Source organism: Dendrobates tinctorius, unplaced genomic scaffold (genome assembly GCF_039654945.1).
Source record: "Dendrobates tinctorius isolate UK_male_01 unplaced genomic scaffold, ASM3965494v1 ptg000126l, whole genome shotgun sequence".
Classification (NCBI taxonomy): Eukaryota; Metazoa; Chordata; class Amphibia; order Anura; family Dendrobatidae; genus Dendrobates; species Dendrobates tinctorius.
This window is the reverse complement of record NW_027361794.1, coordinates 7341022-7357762: the sequence shown is the minus strand read 5'-3', so window position 1 is coordinate 7357762 and position 16741 is coordinate 7341022. Positions and strand designations below refer to the sequence as shown.

General features: G+C 48.6%; 1 protein-coding gene and 1 long non-coding RNA gene across 6 annotated transcripts in view; one reads left to right on the top strand and one right to left on the bottom strand.

Annotated features, from left to right (window-relative positions):
* Window positions 1–16741, bottom strand: part of LOC141047234 (uncharacterized) — a 659661-nt gene that overhangs the window by 38310 nt on the left and 604610 nt on the right. Inside the window, exon 1 of one of the 5 annotated variants that reach the window (XM_073542213.1) lies at window positions 3549–3606. The exons of the other annotated variants lie outside the window; for them this stretch is intronic. The gene's annotated coding sequence lies outside the window, so the exon portion shown is untranslated. Of the gene's footprint in view, window positions 1–3548; window positions 3607–16741 lie in introns of those variants that run through there. 5 annotated transcript variants of the gene reach the window in all.
* On the top strand, window positions 3819–6047 carry LOC141047272 (uncharacterized). Its single transcript, XR_012219765.1, has 2 exons — window positions 3819–4896; window positions 5138–6047. It is a non-coding gene; the product is annotated as an uncharacterized lncRNA (long non-coding RNA).

Genomic DNA, 16741 nt, shown 5'->3' with positions numbered 1-16741 from the left:
GAGAATAATGGAGCCTCCAGCACCGACCTCCACCCGCAGAGCCGCACTCCACATAGAGAATAATGGAGCCTCCAGCACCTACCTCCACCCGCAGAGCCGCACTCCACATAGAGAATAATGGAGCCTCCAGCACCGACCTCCACCCGCAGAGCCGCACTCCCCATAGAGAATAATGGAGCCTCCAGCACCGACCTCCACCCGCAGAGCCGCACTCCACATAGAGAATAATGGAGCCTCCAGCACCTACCTCCACCCGCAGAGCCGCACTCCACATAGAGAATAATAGAGCATCCACCCGCAGAGCCGCACTCCACATAGAGAATAATGGAGCCTCCAGCACTGACCTCCACCCGCAGAGCCGCACTCCACATAGAGAATAATGGAGCCTCCAGCACTGACCTCCACCCGCAGAGCCGCACTCCACATAGAGAATAATGGAGCCTCCGGCACCGACCTCCACCCGCAGAGCCACACTCCACATAGAGAATAATGGAGCCTCCGGCACCAACCTCCACCCGCAGAGCCGCACTCCACATAGAGAATAATGGAGCCTCCAGCACCGACCTCCACCCGCAGAGCCGCACACCACATAGAGCATAATGGAGCCTCCAGAACCGACCTCCACCCGCAGAGCCGCACACCACATGAGGCTCCATTATGCTCTATGTGGTGTGCAGCTCTGCGGGTGGAGGTCGGTTCTGGAGGCTCCATTATTCTCTAGCACCGACCTCCACCCGCAGAGCCGCACTCCACATAGAGAATAATGGAGCCTCCAGCACCGACCTCCACCCGCAGGGCCGCACTCCACATAGAGAATAATGGTGCCTCCAGCACCTACCTCCACCCGCAGAGCCGCACTCCACATAGAGAATAATGGAGCCTCCGGCACCGACCTCCACCCGCAGAGCCGCACTCCACATAGAGAATAATGGAGCCCCCGGCACCGACCTCCACCCGCAGAGCCGCACTCCACATAAAGAATAATGGAGCCTCCAGCACCGACCTCCACCCGCACTCCACATAGAGAATAATGGAGCCTCCAGCACCGACCTCCACCCACAGAGGCGCACTCCCCATAGAGAATAATGGAGCCTCCAGCACCGACCTCCACCGGCAGAGCCGCACTCCCCATAGAGAATAATGGAGCCTCCAGCACCGACCTCCACCCGCAGAGCCGCACTCCACATAGAGAATAATGGAGCCTCCAGCACCGACCTCCACCCGCAGAGCCGCACACCACATAGAGCATAATGGAGCCTCCAGCACCGACCTCCACCCACAGAGCCGCACTCCACATAGAGAATAATGGAGCCTCCAGAACCGACCTCCACCCGCAGAGCCGCACACCACATGAGGCTTCATTATTCTCTATGTGGTGTGCGGCTCTGCGGGTGGAGGTCGGTTCTGGAGGCTCCATTATTCTCTAGCACCGACCTCCACCAGCAGAGCCGCACTCCACATAGAGAATAATGGAGCCTCCGGCACCAACCTCCACCCGCAGAGCCGCACTCCACATAGAGAATAATGGAGCCCCCGGCACCGACCTCCACCCGCAGAGCCGCACTCCACATAAAGAATAATGGAGCCTCCAGCACCGACCTCCACCCGCACTCCACATAGAGAATAATGGAGCCTCCAGCACCGACCTCCACCGGCAGAGCCGCACTCCCCATAGAGAATAATGGAGCCTCCAGCACCGACCTCCACCCGCAGAGCCGCACTCCACATAGAGAATAATGGAGCCTCCAGCACCTACCTCCACCCGCAGAGCCGCACTCCACATAGAGAATAATGGAGCCTCCAGCACCGACCTCCACCCGCAGAGCCGCACTCCCCATAGAGAATAATGGAGCCTCCAGCACCGACCTCCACCCGCAGAGCCGCACTCCACATAGAGAATAATGGAGCCTCCAGCACCTACCTCCACCCGCAGAGCCGCACTCCACATAGAGAATAATAGAGCATCCACCCGCAGAGCCGCACTCCACATAGAGAATAATGGAGCCTCCAGCACTGACCTCCACCCGCAGAGCCGCACTCCACATAGAGAATAATGGAGCCTCCAGCACTGACCTCCACCCGCAGAGCCGCACTCCACATAGAGAATAATGGAGCCTCCGGCACCGACCTCCACCCGCAGAGCCACACTCCACATAGAGAATAATGGAGCCTCCGGCACCAACCTCCACCCGCAGAGCCGCACTCCACATAGAGAATAATGGAGCCTCCAGCACCGACCTCCACCCGCAGAGCCGCACACCACATAGAGCATAATGGAGCCTCCAGAACCGACCTCCACCCGCAGAGCCGCACACCACATGAGGCTCCATTATGCTCTATGTGGTGTGCGGCTCTGCGGGTGGAGGTCGGTTCTGGAGGCTCCATTATTCTCTAGCACCGACCTCCACCCGCAGAGCCGCACTCCACATAGAGAATAATGGAGCCTCCAGCACCGACCTCCACCCGCAGGGCCGCACTCCACATAGAGAATAATGGTGCCTCCAGCACCTACCTCCACCCGCAGAGCCGCACTCCACATAGAGAATAATGGAGCCTCCGGCACCGACCTCCACCCGCAGAGCCGCACTCCACATAGAGAATAATGGAGCCCCCGGCACCGACCTCCACCCGCAGAGCCGCACTCCACATAAAGAATAATGGAGCCTCCAGCACCGACCTCCACCCGCACTCCACATAGAGAATAATGGAGCCTCCAGCACCGACCTACACCCACAGAGGCGCACTCCCCATAGAGAATAATGGAGCCTCCAGCACCGACCTCCACCGGCAGAGCCGCACTCCCCATAGAGAATAATGGAGCCTCCAGCACCGACCTCCACCCGCAGAGCCGCACTCCACATAGAGAATAATGGAGCCTCCAGCACCGACCTCCACCCGCAGAGCCGCACACCACATAGAGCATAATGGAGCCTCCAGCACCGACCTCCACCCACAGAGCCGCACTCCACATAGAGAATAATGGAGCCTCCAGAACCGACCTCCACCCGCAGAGCCGCACACCACATGAGGCTTCATTATTCTCTATGTGGTGTGCGGCTCTGCGGGTGGAGGTCGGTTCTGGAGGCTCCATTATTCTCTAGCACCGACCTCCACCCGCAGAGCCGCACTCCACATAGAGAATAATGGAGCCTCCGGCACCGACCTCCACCCGCAGAGCCGCACTCCACATAGAGAATAATGGAGCCTCCAGCACTGACCTCCACCCGCAGAGCCACACTCCACATAGAGAATAATGGGGCCTCCAGCACCGACCTCCACCCGCAGAGCCACACTCCACATAGAGAATAATGGAGCCTCCAGCACCGACCTCCACCCGCAGAGCCGCACTCCACATAGAGAATAATGGAGCCTCCAGCACTGACCTCCACCCGCAGAGCCGCACTCCACATAGAGAATAATGGAGCCTCCAGCACCGACCTCCACCCGCAGAGCCGCACTCCACATAGAGAATAATGGAGTCTCCAGCACCGACCTCCACCCGCAGAGCCGCACTCCACATAGAGAATAATGGAGTCTCCAGCACCGACCTCCACCCGCAGAGCCGCACTCTACATAGAGAATAATGGAGCCTCGAGCACCGACCTCCACCCGCAGAGCCGCACTCCACATAGAGAATAATGGAGCCTCCAGCACCGACCTCCACCCGCAGAGCCGCACTCCACATAGAGAATAATGGAGCCTCCAGCACTGACCTCCACCCGCAGAGCCGCACTCCACATATATGGCTGCTCTGTGCGCACAGGACCTGTGATGAGGTCACAGGAGGGGAGGAGTCAGGGGTCACATGATCAGGGGCCTCAGTGTATGCAGGACTCTGCTGTGCTGGTTGTCATGGTGCTGGATGAGGGGAAGTTTATGTGTGGGGTCAGGAGGGGTTTACAGTGTGGATGTAGTAGTGCCGTGTGTGTACGAGGTGTGCGAAGTCGCTTGTGTACAAGGTGTACGGAGATGAGCTGTGTGTTTGTATGGAGCTGTTTGTACGAAGCAGTGTGTGCGTGTAGCGGAGCTGTGTATTGATGGAGGGTAGCCCTGTATACAGAGTGGAGCTGTGTGTGACGTGTGTAGAGCAGGCTGCGTGTGATCGGAGGGGAACCGTGTGTGTACGACATGGAAGGGGCGGAGCCATGTGTCTGCGACGGTACTGAGCTGAGCCGTGTGTGTATGAAGTGTACTGAGCTGAGCCGTGTGTGTACGATGTTTATGGAGCCGAACCGTGACTATAACCACATGTCACAAATTTCACAATGTCAGGCTAGTTTCACACTAGCGGTTTTTTGCGCTGTGTTTGGAGCGCACATGAAACGCGTGTGAAAAGCGCATACAAACGCTTGTAAACGCTGTGTTATTTTGCATCATTATTGTGCGCATAACGACCAAAAATCGCAGCGTTTTTCATGTGTTTGCATTTTTTATGCGCAATAAACTAGAGAAAAAATCCTTGAAAAATTCTTGCAACAAACTCCACCAATCGGCGTATTGAAATTCTTTATATAGCCCGTTTAAAGCTGAATTCTTCACATTTGCTTGCATTTGACTTGAGAGACATGGATCTGTGCTGGAAGAGCTTTGACTTGGATCTGGACATGAGGACGGCTCAGGCTTATGCCGTTGCTTGCCATGAACAGAGGGAGAGAGAGAGGCAGCGAAGACGGCAGCGGCGGCGTTTGTGGATTCATCCCATTATTGAACTCTGGGAGCGTACCACACTCTCTACAGTGAGCTACAGGCAAACCTGGAGAAATTTACGGATTATACCTGGATGACCAAAGAAACCTTTCACTATTTGCTTGGTCGGGTAAAAGAAGTCATCCGGAGACAGGACACACAGCTCCGGCGTGCGATCACTCCTGAGGAACGCCTCCTGGTCACATTACGGTATGTAGTTTTCATAAACCAATGGCTGCTGATTTTTCTTGGTTGTGACATGTACTCTTCCAAATCTTGCAGAATTACACTTCTGCCATGTCGTTAACTAATAAAAGCTGTGGTAATTTTTTCATGGCATGTATTGAACCAAAGGCTGCAGAATTTTTTTTTTGGGGGGGGGGTTTAATTAAACGTGTATAAAAAAATTACGTATACACAAATATTAATTATTGTTTTCTTTGTGTCACAGATTCCTGGCTACTGGAGAGACCCTCTCGTCACTGCACTTCCAGTACCGGATTGGAATCTCCACGTTGTCTGGAATTGTAGCAGAGACCTGCTGGGCTCTCTGGAACGTTCTTTGTCCCACATTCATGCCCATGCCCACTGCAGTTGGAAATCACCGAAAGATTCTGGACTGTCTGCAATTTCCCAAACTGTTTAGGAGCGGTGGATGGGAAACACATCCGGATTATCAAACCCAAAAGAACTGGCTCTGAGTTCTATAACTACAAAAAGTACTTTTCTACTGTACTGATGGCCATTGCAGATGCAGACTGTAAGTTTATTGCAGTGGACATTGGAGCATTTGGCCATGGGAATGACTCCCAGGCTTTTAAGACATCGGACATGGGCAGGAGGTTGTATGGCAACAACTTCCCAACACTGAAGGTCCGCCACAGCAATTTGTAATGGTTGGTGATGAAGCGTTCCAGATGTGCCAAAACCTCCTCAAACCCTACTCCAGCCGGGACTTGGACCTACAAAAAAGAATTTTTAATTACAGGCTGACCAGGGCCAGGAGAACAGTAGAGTATGCTTTTGGTATACTTGTATCGAGATGGCGCATTCTTGGCACAGCTATAAATCTTAAACTGGAAACAGTGGATGAGGTGGTCAAGGCCTGTGTTGTTCTACATAATTTTGTAATTTCTCGAGAGCACCTGAACTTTGATCTTGATGATGTTGGTCCTAATCCTTTGCCAGAATTTACACAGCACCCTCTCAGGTCATCCGTTGAAGTTGGCCAAATGAGGGACCATTTGCGGCCTACTTCAACTCAGATGTAGGACGGGTGGAATGGCAAGAGCAAATGTTGTAAAAAAATTTTATTGCATGTTGTTGGTATGTTAATAAAAAAAACTGTTTTGATACCTGTACTAAGTGCATTCTCTGTTTTTACACTCCCAATACCATTAGCAAGTAGCCCGGTGTATCAGTGAATTTATGATGCTGTGTTTTGTGCATCATGAATTCACTAATACTCAAGGTTCCCCAACTTCAGTCCTCAAGGTCCACCAACAGATCAAGTTGTAATGAAATAAAAAGAGGATTCCATACAACATGATCTGTTGGTGGCCCATGAGGACTGGAGTTGGGGAACCGTGCAATATTACAAGAATGTAGAGATTGCTGTGGAAAAGACAAGTCATGTAGATTTGTTGCGTTGACAACACATATCTCCAAGACTGACACAAGAAACATGTCTCAGTAATGGAGATATCTGGTGGCAAAAACGCTAAGTGTACGGCGCAGTATGTGTAGTTGGCGATAGACACAGTAGCCAATCCAGATTTTGTGAAAGCACAAGTGCACATTTATTTTGTAACAAACAAACAAAAAAAAATATTTTATTAGGAATGACCTTTGGGGGAAGTTTGGGATACTTTGGGTGTGTGGAGAGACGAGGAACGACTTGCGGTTGAGGAAGGGGTTCTAGGAGAAGGGGCGACGAAAGTACTGGGGGAAGGGAGCTCTAGAATGGACAACGAGGCATGTTGAGAGACATTAGGAGGAGAGGGTGGATGGATGAACAAAATTTTCTTTTTCTTTGGCGCAGGAATATCCTGCCCGGACCGACTGGCAGCCTGTGAACGCCTTACTTTTGTTGACCGCCTGTTGACAGTAGACTGTGGTGTTGCCCTGTTAAAAAGGGAATGCGGATCCCCACTTTGCTGCTCTGTGGTGGCGGTGGCGGTGCTGCTGGAAGTGGCAGTGGCGGTGCTCCTAGAAGGGGAGAAAGTTGGGTCGGTGCTCCGAGCAGGAGGCTGCCTGTCTGGGATCTCAGGCAAAGTTCTTTGGGGACTCCGAGGAGGAGAATTGGTGGTGGTGCTCCTTTGATGAGGAGTGGTGGTGGTGCTCCTTTGATGCGGAGTGCTGCCGGTGCTCCTTAGATGAGGAGTGCTGGCGGTGCTCTTTTGCTGATGAGTGCTGGCGGTGCTCTGTTGCTTAGGAGTGCTGGCGGTGCTCTGTTGCTTAGGAGTGCTGGCGGTGCTCTGTTGCTGAGGAGTGCTGGCGGTACTCTGTTGCTGAGGAGTGCTGGCGGTACTCTGTTGCTGAGGAGTGCTGGCGGTGCTCTGTTCCTGAGGAGTGCTGGCGGTGCTCCTTTGGTGTTGACTGGTGGTGTCAGTGGCCCAAGCAGGTTCTGTGGTGGTTTGGCTCCAAGCTGGTGGTGCTTTGGCGGTGGTGGTGCTCCATACAGGAGCAGCGCTTGACATAGTGGTGGTGGCGGAGGAGTGTCCAGCAACACTCAGACTTGGGGTGGTGTAGTGGTGTCCGGCTTCGCTGGGAATGCAGGTGGCCGTGCAGTGGTATGCAGCAGAAGTCGGTAGTGTGGTAAAGCGAGTCAGCGGTGGAACTGTTGGAAATGACACCACTGACTGCTGCACATACCGATTCTGCTGCATAGCCTGCAAGTAAGCAGTGTTGCAGGCCTGTAACACACTCAGCTGTTGCTCAGGACTAAGGTGTTCCGCCATGCCCTGTTCAATTTTACTGAAAAAATGGTGCACTGGTCTGTTGAGGTCGGCCTCCAGACGGTCAAGGCGCTGGTCGACAGAGTGGAAGCGGTGTTCCATGTGGTTAAAACCACGTTCCATCAGGGAAAAACCGCTTTCCATTCTGGCGGACAGCGCCTTGAGGCTGCCCTTAAAGGCCTCGCTCAAGAGCATGAACTCGGGCATGACAGGCCTGTCCGAGGCCCTCTGCCGCTGGCGGGTAGTGCCCGCATAACCAGTGACAGAGACCTGGGACAGGGGAACACCTGATGGACCAGCTTCCTGGTCACCAGCTGTCTGTGTTGCTGACCTGCAAGATGCTTCCTGGCTGTCGGATGGCTTGGACGGGTCCGAGGTCGATGAAGAACCGCTCCCGGGACAGGTTGCAGGGTGCTGCTCCAAGTGCCGTGGAAAGAAAGGGAAAACATCAGTATCATGCATTAACAAGAAGCATCAGCTGTGGAATAGAAAAGCACATAGTAATAACAAAACAAACAAACAAAAATACTTACGCTCTGCTGGCAAGGACCGGTCTCAGGAAAGCCAACTCTCGATAGTAGCAGTACTTTCTTCTGCGCCTTGCCGCTGAACCACTTCGAACCTGTCCCTCAGCACGAACATCAGTGTTGAAGCGGTCCTTCATCGAGCGCCAAGGGTGCGTATTTTGTTCACTGTTGGGAAAAAAAAATAAAAAAAAAATTATAAAATGCACGTAAGGCAACTTAATTATCAGCACACACAACAGATTGAACTTTTCACTACAATATATCTTGCCAAAAAAACACCAGCACCATCAGGACCATAAATCAATGCAGCAGTTGAAGACCAAAATCAATCACAGTGTGCCACATGGCATTGGTGTTTTTAATGCAAGAATATATCTTGCCAAAAAAACACCAGCACCATCAGGACCATAAATCAATGCAGCAGTTGAAGACTAAAATCAATCACAGTGTGCCACATGGCATTGGTGTTTTTAAGGCAAGAATATATCTTGCCAAAAAAACACCAGCACCATCAGGACCATAAATCAATGCAGCAGTTGAAGACCAAAATCAATCACAGTTTTCCACAAGGCATTGGTGTTTTTAATGCAAGAATATATCTTGCCAAAAAAACACCAGCACCATCAGGACCATCAATCAATGCGGCAGTTGAAGACCAAAATCAATCACAGTGTGCCACATGGCATTGGTGTTTTCAATGCAAGAATATATCTTGCCAAAAAAACACCAGCACCATCAGGACCATCAATCAATGCGGCAATTGAAGACCAAAATCAATCACAGTGTGCCACATGGCATTGGTGTTTTTAAGGCAAGAATATATCTTGCCAAAAAAACACCAGCACCATCAGGACAAAAAAAATCAATGCAGTATAACAGAGCATCTTTATACTTACTGAATGCCCTTTTGGAAGCTGCAGAGGCGCTGTCCCAGCCATCCATCATCGCTGCGGCCACCTCATTCCAGAGCTGCCGGGTCACCACTGTGTCTTTGTACTGCTGGTCACAGCTGTCCCACAACGGGATACGCTCCTCAACGAGGCGGATCAGGTGCTCGTTGTCGATGTAGACTTCTTCGTCATCCCGTTGTGGAACCTAGAAAAAGAGAAATACATTATAATGTTTGTAATTTTGGAGAATGAAAAAGATAGAAAAAGAAACAGAGAAGAAGCAAGATAAAAGATGAAAATAAAGACAGAAAAAAAAGGCACATTATATAATCACATTGCGTCTCCTCGCCACAACTTGACTACGCTGCTCCCGCTCAGACCGCTCCCGCACTCCATCTTCACTGCCCGTGTCCGATGTAAAGAAATAAAAAATTAAAACACATTTCTAGAGGCAGCTGTACTTACCCAAAGGCAGCAACATCCTCACCTCACGATCAGCTTGGGCCAGTTCTTGCTGAGATGGCGAATACAGTGATCCAGAAGAAGACATGCTGAAATGAAAGCAAAATAAACATTAGTACATTATAAAATTGTACAGGACACACAGACATTATGTTGAAGAATACTCACATTTTGGCTCCTGAAGCTTGAATCCACACTTGTAAAGGCTCTTCTAGGCTCTTGTCTGCTCTCTGCAAGGCTGTCTGTAGAGTAATTGTCCCTGAAGACACCTTCTTTTATCTACACTCCTCCCAAACAATGTTGCTTGTTTAGGGGGAGTTTTAGACAAGTGTCTAGACATTGTTTACTCAAAGCGCGTGCGCACACAAGGCACTGACGTGCGCGGTGCCAAGCGCCCATCAGCGATCACATAGACTAATGCTATTTTTGGGCGCACAAGTGCGCTCGTGATTTTTTTTAAGTATGTAGGCGGAACAAAAAATGCAACATGTAGCGTTTGGTGCGTCTGGGCACACACCTGTAAAATGCGCAGCACACGCTAAATGCTGATGAGCGCGTACATTCGCAAGACCCTACGATCACCATGTTAAAGATAGAGGAACATTGCGCGTGCGCCTGATAGCGCATGATGCGCTGCGCGATCAAACACTAATGTGAAACCAGCCTCACAGCCCGGGAAAGTGTACGGACCTGAGCCGCGTGGGCGAGCGCGCCAGGTGGAGCCGACCCCTATACAGGGACCGTTAGAGGCAGACCCTCGGAAGACAGATACCACGACAGCTAGAACCAAGAGGGGCGGCTCAAGGGACTAGAGAGCAACTGACGGAACCAGAGCACAAGATGAACCGAAGATACAGGACGGGTCAGGAACACACGGCAGAGTACAGGACTGAGTACGGAGTACAGGACAGAGTACGGAGTACAGGACTGAGCATGGAGTACAGGACTGAGTGAGGAGTTCAGGATGGAGTACGGAATACAGGACTGAGTACGGAGAACGGATTACAGGACGGAGTACGGAATACAGGACTGAGTGAGGAGTACAGGACGGAGTATGGAGTACAGGACTGAGCACGGAGTACAGGACGGAAAACGGAGTACAAGACGGAGTACGGAATACAGAACTGAGTGAGGAGCACAGGGAACAAAAGGAAGTTGTAGGGAAGCCCCCTACAACTCAGCCAGAATACCACAAGGAACAGCACACGATAATCAGGCGTCTCCACCATCTTGGAGACGCCTGATATACCATATGCTGCTGGATGATTGGGCGGCCAGGGCCACTGGGCGGGCGCTGCAGGGTTAAGAAACCTGCAGAGCGTGCGCCCGTGGCCTAGGGCACCTGCGCAGGACAGCCACGCTCCGGCAGGACGGGAGCAAGGAGGAGGCAGGCACAGCGCGGCGAGACATGGGCTGGTGAGTAGAGATGGCAGCGGACCCCGCCGCTGGAACGGCGGTGGTCACCGCCGCTGACATGACAGAACACCATCCCCACTGTCAAACATGGAGGTGGAAACATTATGTTTTGGGGTGTTTCTCTGCTAAGGGCACAGGACTACTTCACATCAATGAAGCCTTGTACCGTAAAATCCTGAGTGACGACCTCCTTCCCTATGCCAGGACATTAAAAATGGGACATGGCTGTTTCTTCCAGCAAGACAATGACCCAAAACAAGGCCAAGGCAACAAAGGAGTGGCTCAAAAAGAAGCACATTAAGATCATGGTGTGGCCTAGCCAGTCTCCAGACCTTAATACCACAGAAAACTTATGGAGGGATTTGAATCTCCGAGTTGCCAAGCGACATGCTCAAAATATTAATGATTTAAAGATGATCTGCAAAGAGGAGTGGACCAAAATTCCTCCTGACATGTGCGTAAAACTCATCATCAACTACAAAAACCGTCTGACTGCTGTGCTTGCCAACAAGGGTTTTGCCACCAAGCATTAAGTCTTCTTTGCCAGAGGGATCAAATACTTATTTCTCACTGCAAAATGCAAATAAATTTATATAATATATACAATGTGATTTTCTGCATTTTATTTTTTATATTCTTTCTCTCAATGTTAAAATTAATCTACCCTTAAAATTATAGACTGTTCATGTCTTTATCAGTGGGCAAACTTACAAAATCAGCAAGGGATCAAATAATTATTTCCTTCATTGTACATGTCCTAAGCTTAGTTCTGTTCCCATAGCTATGTATTAAACTGTTTTTCTTGCATAACTATGTAGAAAGCTTGGTTTTGTTCCCGTATCTATTTAGTAAGCTTGGTGGCTTTTTTATGCAGCATCCTGAGATAGGAAGGTTAAAAATGGGCCACTGTTGTGTGCTTGCTCCCCCCCGGCTAAAGTTTGCCAACCAGCCCTTGCCCCACACCATGATGTTCCCACCTCCAAACTTCACTGTATGGGGTTTTTGGGATGATATGCAGTGCCTTTTGGTCTCCACACATGTTCTCAGTAGTTTAGAAATTCTTCTGTAACCAATGTGATCAGTATGTTTTGCAACAATAAGCTTGTAAAGGTCTTGAGACAGTTCACTGGTTTTCCCATCATAAGATGTTTCTTGTGTGGCTTTCTGGTGAGTATTTCATGTTAATAGCATGTTTAGAAATATACTTACTTAGAAAACAGGTGATGTCTTAAATACTTATTGCATCCGCTGAATAACAATGTGAAATATTGACTGCATATTGAATATTACTTTTTTAGAATAAAGACATTACTATCTTTATATACAATGCTCAAAAAAATAAAGGGAACACTTAAACAACAGAATATAACTCCAAGTAAAATAAAACTTCTGCGAAACCACTTAGGAAGCAACACAGATTGACAATCAATTTCACATGCTGTTGTGCAAATGGAATAGACAACAGATGGAAATTATTGGCAATTATCAAGACACACTCACTAAAGGAGTGGTTCTGCAGGTGGGGACTACAGACCACATCTCAGTACCAATGCTTTCTGGGTGATGTTTTGGTCACTTCTGAATGTTGGTTGTGCTTTCACACTCGTGGTAGCATGAGACAGACTTTACAACCCACACAAGTGGCTCAGGTAGTGCAGCTCATCCAGGATTGCACATCAATGCAAGCTGTGGCAAGGAGGTTTGCTGTGTCTGTCAGCGTAGTGTACAGAGGCTGGAGGCGCTACCAGGAGACAGGCCAGTACACAAGGCGATGTGGAGGGGGCCGTAGAAGGGTAACAACCCAGCAGCAGGACTGCTACCTCTGCCTTTGTGCAAGGAGGAACAGGAGCACTGCCGGAGCCCTGCAAAATGACCTCCAGCAGGCCACAAATGTGCATGTGTCTGCACAAATGGTTAGAAACTGACTCCATGAGGATGGTCTGAGGGCCCGACGTCCACAGATGGGGGTTGTGCTCACAGCCCAACACTGTGCAGGACGCTTGGCATTTGCCACAGAACACCAGGATTGGCAAATCTGTGCTCTTCACAGATGACAGCAGGTTCACACTGATCACGTTACAGACGTGACATCTGGGACATCATGTCTCGCTCCATCCACCAACATCATGTTGCAGTGCACCACAGACTGTCCAGGAGTTGGAGGATGCTTTAGTCCAGGTCTGGGAGGAGATCCCTCAGGAGATCATCAGCCACCTCCTCAGGAGCATGCCCAGGCGTTGTAGGGAGGTAAGACAGGCACAGGGAGGTCATACAGGCATATGGATGCCACACACACTACTGAGCCTCATTTTGACTTGTTTTAAAGACATTAGATTCCACTTTAATTTTGTGTGTGACTCCAAATCCAGGCCTCCATTGGTTAATAAATTTGATAACTATTGATGAATTTTGTGTGATTTTGTTGTCAGCACATTCAACTTTGTACAGAACAAAGTATTCAATGAGAATATTTCATTCATTCAGATCTAGGATGTGTTATTTAAGTGTTCCCTTTATTTTTTTGAGCAGTGCATTTTTAATTCTAATATATTGTATTTTTCAAACTATAAAACACACCTAACCATAAGACGCATCCAAGGTTTAGACAACAGAAAAAAGGAAAAACATTTTTTTCCTATTAATTACATCTTGCTTCATGGTGTAAAGCGGAGGGGTGTGACGAACCAGAGTCACAGGAAAATCTGGCAACTTGTGCAGGGTGGTGGAGGGGAGGTTGAACTATTCAAACTAGGGGAAGAGTCCTGAGGAGATCATTTGCATATTCCCAGTGCCTTCTGGGATAAGTGAAGAGTCTCCGCGAGCTCAACGATCACTGGATTTTGGCCATTGCAGCTGAAAAGAGGAAATCGGTAAACCAGGGGAAGAGTCCTGAGGAGATCATTTGCAGATTCCCAGTGCCTTCTGGGATAAGTGAAGAGTCTCCGCGAGCTCAACGATCACTGGATTTTGGCTGTTGCAGCTGAAAAGAGGAAATCGGTAAACCGCGCGGCGAATTTTGGCTCATTTTTCATCGCTTTGAAATCTCAATATGGAAGAGGCCAGGAGCCATTTGGTGAGCTGCATTTCTTGCTACATGTTCACAGATTTACCTGTGGAAAAGCCAAACTTCACATGCCACAAATGCAAGCTTGTGTCCCTGTTGGAGGAAAAGTTGCAAAATCTCGAAGAGAGGTTAGCTACGTTGAAGATCATTAAGGAAGGTGAAGAGTTCATAGACAGAGCAGAATTATCTCTTCATGTTACAGAAAGAGAAGTAATTCGAAGTGCACCTGAAGAAACAGAGGAATGGAAACATGTGACCCAGAGAAGCAGGAGGATCGGGAGGCAGTCAGCACCCATACTGCTCAGGAACCAGTACCAGGCTCTCACGCAGGAAAACGATGAAGAAATACATCAGGATAAGACTTTGCCCACAAACAGCAACCTTGTACGCCTTCAGAATACTCCTGGATGGAGAAAGAAAAATGTTGTGAAGAAGAAACGGAGAGTGGTGGTCATGGGGGATTCCCTGTTGAGAGGAACAGAGGCCGCTATCTGCAGACCGGATATAACTTCAAGAGAAATGTGCTGTCTTCCAGGTGCAAAAATTAAAGATGTGTCTGACAGGATATCAGGACTCTTCAGACCTACAGATGACTACTCATTCCTGCTAATACATGTGGGGACAAATGACACGGCAAGAAACGACCTGGAAACCATCTGCAGAGACTTTGAAAACTTAGGTAAGAAAGTGAAGGAACTGGGAGCGCAGGTGGTCTTCTCTTCCATCCTCCCAGTGGATGGCCATGGAACAAGGAGGTGGAATAAGATTCTGCAGGTGAACAACTGGCTACGTTGATGGTGCCATCAGCAAGGATTTGGATTTCTGGATCACGGAGTGAATTACCTATACGATGGACTACTTGCTAGATATGGGGTGCACCTTACGAAGACTGGAAAACATGTATTTGGAAGTCGCCTTGCTACACTTGTAAGGAGAGCTTTAAACTAGAACAATGTGGGAAGGGAAGCAAAAGGCCAGAAAAAGCCATAGACCTGACAAATGCTATTGAGAACTCTGCTATTAGAAATGGGAGGAAAGAACAAATCTAAATACTAAAAATATTGGAGAAAGAGAAACCAATCACAAACTAAAATGTTTCTATACTAATGCACAAAGCATGGGCAACAAACAAGGAGAATTGGAACTACTAACGCAGGAAAAGAAATATGATGTCATTGGAATCACTGAAACTTGGTGGGACGATACACATGATTGGAATACAAGACTAGAAGGATACAGCTTATTTGCAAGAAACAGACTTGATAAACGAGGAGGAGGTGTCGCATTGTATGTTAGAAACGCGTATATCTGCACAGAGATTGAAGCTTCAGAGACTGGGAGTTCTGTGGAAACCGTTTGGGTAAGAATACAAGGACAGAACAATGGAAAGGACACCATTGTAGGCATTTACTACAGGCCGCCTGTGCAAGCTGAAGATATGGATGAACTCTTTGTGCATCAAATGGCCAAGTTCTCCAAAAAATATGACATAGTTGTAATGGGAGATTTCAACTATCCAGACATTTGTTGGGAATCTCTCTCAGGCAAAACTAACAGGTCAAGGAAATTCTTATCCGCTCTTGCTGACAACTTTATCTTCCAAAAGGTAGGGGAGAAAACAAGGGGAACTGCTACCTTGGATCTAATCCTTATAAACAGGGAGGAAATGGTTGAGGAGGTAAAAGTGGCTGGGACCCTAGGAGGTAGCGACCATGCTATTTTAGAATTTTGGATAACTAGAGGAGGAAGACCTGTGAAGACTCAAACATCAAGGTTAGATTTCAGAAAGGCAGATTTTAAGGGACTCAGAAAGAGAATTGGAGGGATCCAATGGCTGGATATCCTTAAAGACAAAAATGTCCAGGACGGAAGAGAAATCTTGAAAAATGAAATTCTCAAAGCACAATTGTTAACAATTCCGAAAAGAGGGAAGAATAGGAAGCATTTAAGGAAACCAGGATGGATGAACACAGAACTTAAGCACATGCTAAAAAGGAAGAAAGAAATGTTTATAAAATCGAAAGAGGGAGGCATATCTAAAGAAGAATATAATGCTGTCTGCAGAACCTGCAGGGCACAAATCAGATTAATAAAGCTGACAATGAATTGAGGCTTGCAAGAGACGTCAAAAGCAATAATAAAGGATTTTGGGGATATGTCAAAAGAAAAAGAAAAGTCAAAGATGCTATAGGATTTTTACAGGATGAAAATGATGAAATGGTAAGACAGGATGTTGAGAAGGCCAAACTTTTAAATTCCTATTTTGCATCTGTTTTCTCTCAAAAAGGAAATGTAACATCAACTGTTCTTTACTGTCCTATTAAGGGAATATAAGAATCCAGGATATCTATAAACAGAAAGTTAGTGAGGAAACACTTAGTTAACCTAAATGAATTCAAGTCTCCAGGTCCAGATGAATTACACCCCAGAGTACTGAAGGAGATAGCAGAAGAATTTTTGAACCCCTCTCCATAATCTTTGAAAATTCTTGGAGAACAGAAGTCCCAGAAGACTGGAGAAGAGCAAATGTTGTTCCTATCTTCAAAAAGGGGAAGAAGGTGGACCCAGGCAACTATAGGCCGGTGAGTCTGACTTCTATACCAGGAAAGATCTTTGAACAAATTATTAAACAACATGTATGTCAGTACCTGGATAAGAATGAAGTGATTAAACAGAGTCAGCATGGGTTTGTAACTAATAAGTCATGTCAGACTAATTTAATTTCCTTCTATGATGGTA